The 3,391-nt window shown below is 48.1% G+C and overlaps 2 non-coding genes across 2 annotated transcripts; both read right to left on the bottom strand.

The window, feature by feature from the left end:
* Positions 1–2,505: 2,505 nt before the first annotated feature.
* On the bottom strand, positions 2,506–2,578 carry trnaf-gaa. Its single transcript has one exon. It is a non-coding gene; the product is annotated as a tRNA-Phe (tRNA).
* An 82-nt stretch (positions 2,579–2,660) lies between these two features.
* On the bottom strand, positions 2,661–2,734 carry trnai-aau. Its single transcript has one exon. It is a non-coding gene; the product is annotated as a tRNA-Ile (tRNA).
* Between the last annotated feature and the right edge of the window lie 657 nt (positions 2,735–3,391).

The following is a 3,391-nucleotide window of genomic DNA, read 5'->3' as shown; positions in this document are numbered from 1 at the left end:
GTAACATGGCTGAATACAAACAGTGCAGCTATTCCCTCCGCAAGGCTATCAAACAAGCTAAGCGCCAGTACAGAGACAAAGTAGAATCTCAATTCAACGGCTCAGACACAAGAGGTATGTGGCAGGGTCTACAGTCAATCACGGACTACAGGAAGAAACCCAGCCCAGTCACGGACCAGGATGTCTTGCTCCCAGGCAGACTAAATAACTTTTTGCCCGCTTTGAGGACAATACAGTGCCACTGACACGGCCTGCAACGGAAACATGCGGTCTCTCCTTCACTGCAGCCGAAGTGAGTAAGACATTTAAACGTGTTAACCCTCGCAAGGCTGCAGGCCCAGACGGCATCCCCAGCCGCGCCCTCAGAGCATGCGCAGACCAGCTGGCCGGTGTGTTTACGGACATATTCAATCAATCCCTATACCAGTCTGCTGTTCCCACATGCTTCAAGAGGGCCACCATTGTTCCTGTTCCCAAGAAAGCTAAGGTAACTGAGCTAAACGACTACCGCCCGTAGCACTCACATCCGTCATCATGAAGTGCTTTGAGAGACTAGTCAAGGACCATATCACCTCCACCCTACCTGACACCCTTGACCCACTCCAATTTGCTTACCGCCCAAATAGGTCCACAGACGATGCAATCTCAACCACACTGCACACTGCCCTAACCCATCTGGACAAGAGGAATACCTATGTGAGAATGCTGTTCATCGACTACAGCTCGGCATTCAACACCATAGTACCCTCCAAGCTCGTCATCAAGCTCGAGACCCTGGGTCTCGACCCCGCCCTGTGCAACTGGGTACTGGACTTCCTGACGGGCCGCCCCCAGGTGGTGAGGGTAGGCAACAACATCTCCTCCCCCGCTGATCCTCAACACTGGGGCCCCACAAGGGTGCGTTCTGAGCCCTCTCCTGTACTCCCTGTTCACCCACGACTGCGTGGCCATGCACGCCTCCAACTCAATCATCAAGTTTGCGGACGACACAACAGTGGTAGGCTTGATTACCAACAACGACGAGACGGCCTACAGGGAGGAGGTGAGGGCCCTCGGAGTGTGGTGTCAGGAAAATAACCTCACACTCAACGTCAACAAAACTAAGGAGATGATTGTGGACTTCAGGAAACAGCAGAGGGAACACCCCCATCCACATCGATGGAACAGTAGTGGAGAGGGTAGCAAGTTTTAAGTTCCTCGGCATACACATCACAGACAAACTGAATTGGTCCACTCACACAGACAGTATCGTGAGGAAGGCGCAGCAGCGCCTCTTCAACCTCAGGAGGCTGAAGAAATTCGGCTTGTCACCAAAAGCACTCACAAACTTCTACAGATGCACAATCGAGAGCATCCTGGCGGGCTGTATCACCGCCTGGTATGGCAACTGCACCGCCCTCAACCGTAAGGCTCTCCAGAGGGTAGTGAGGTCTGCACAACGCATCACCGGGGGCAAACTACCTGCCCTCCAGGACACCTACACCACCCGATGCTACAGGAAGGCCATAAAGATCATCAAGGACATCAACCACCCGAGCCACTGCCTGTTCACCCCGCTGCCATCCAGAAGGCGAGGTCAGTACAGGTGCATCAAAGCTGGGACCGAGAGACTGAAAAACAGCTTCTATCTCAAGGCCATCAGACTGTTAAACAGCCACCACTAACATTGAGTGGCTACTGCCAACACACTGTCAATGACACTGACTCTACTCCAGCCACTTTAATCATGGGAATTGATGGGAAATGATGTAAATATATCACTAGCCACTTTAAACAATGCTACCTTATATAATGTTACTTACCCTACATTGTTCATCTCATATGCATACGTTGATACTGTACTCTATATCATCGACTGCATCCTTATGTAATACATGTATCACTAGCCACTTTAACTATGCCACTTGGTTTACATACTTATCTCATATGTATATACTGTACTCGATATCATCTACTGTATCTTGCCTATGCTGCTCTGTACCATCACTCATTCATATATCCTTATGTACATATTCTTTATCCCCTAACACTGTGTATGACAGTATTTTTTTTTGGAATTGTTTCTCATGTAACACTGATGTCACAATGTCAGATGAAAAAGAAAGACATTACTTACTTTCAGAGAGCAGCGTATCACACACTCTAACCAACTGAGGTAACCGGCCGCTGGCTACAAAGCACAATTGTTGAGATGCACCGAGCCTCTGCAAGTGCTGGAGCGCAAACTAACAAGTCCACCAACAGCATAGCCTGACAAGACTGGACACTCTTGGTTGATCCAAGAAAGCTCCAGTTCACACTTCATGCAGCCTTGTCTTACGACAACCTACTGTCATGTAACAATGACAAGCAATTTTCCTGTAACACTGATGTCAAAATGTCAGATGAAAAAGCAAGACATTACTTACTTTCAGAGGAGCAGCGTAGCACACACCATTGAGGCCCACAAACAAAGCTGTGGATAGTTTCCTTGAAGCCAGAGCATAAAGAAAGAACAAATACAAATGCCAAAACCCAGGATCGAACCAGGGACCTTTAGATCTTCAGTCTAACGCTCTCCCAACTGAGCTATTTCGGCAATTCATTTAATCTAATTCTGTGGCACCCTTGACAATTCACATGCATGTGACTCACAATTTTGAAACTGAAAATGTACATCATAGCCAGTACGGGGATCGAACCCATGACCTTGGCGTTATTAGCACCACACTCTAACCAACTGAGCTAACCAGCCACTAGCTATTGGCTGCAATTGTTGAGATGCACCGAGCCTCTGCAAGTGCTGGCGCGTAAACTAACAAGTCCACCAACAGCATAGCCTGACAAGACTGGACCCTCTTGGTTGCTTCATGCGGAAATTCCAAACGGCTGGGGAATTAGCTCAAATGCTTTGCATGCGTGAGGTAGTGGGATCGATGCCTGCATTCTCCAAAAGCACATTGTTTGATGGATCCAAGAAAACTCCAGTTCAGACTTCATGCAGCCTTGTCTTACGACAACCTACTGTCATGTAAACAATGACAAGAAACTGTCATGTAACAATGACAAGCAACTCTCATGTTACACTGATGTCACAATGTCAGCGCTGGCTACAGAGCACAATTGTTGAGATGCACCGAGCCTCTGCAAGTGCTGGAGCGCAAACTAACAAGTCCACCAACAGCATAGCCTGACAAGACTGGACACTCTTGGTTGCTCCTTGTGGAAATTCCAAACGGCTGGGGAATTAGCTCAAATGCTTTGCATGCGTGAGGTAGTGGGATCGATGCCTGCATTCTCCAAAAGCACATTGTTTGATGGATCCAAGAAAACTCCAGTTCAGACTTCATGCAGCCTTGTCTTACGACAACCTACTGTCATGTAAACAATGACAAGAAACTGTCATGTAACA

Source organism: Oncorhynchus tshawytscha, unplaced genomic scaffold, assembly GCF_018296145.1.
Source record: "Oncorhynchus tshawytscha isolate Ot180627B unplaced genomic scaffold, Otsh_v2.0 Un_contig_3277_pilon_pilon, whole genome shotgun sequence".
Taxonomy (NCBI): domain Eukaryota; kingdom Metazoa; phylum Chordata; class Actinopteri; order Salmoniformes; family Salmonidae; genus Oncorhynchus; species Oncorhynchus tshawytscha.
The sequence above is the reverse complement of the archived record's forward strand: the minus strand, read 5'-3'. Positions and strand labels throughout refer to the sequence as shown.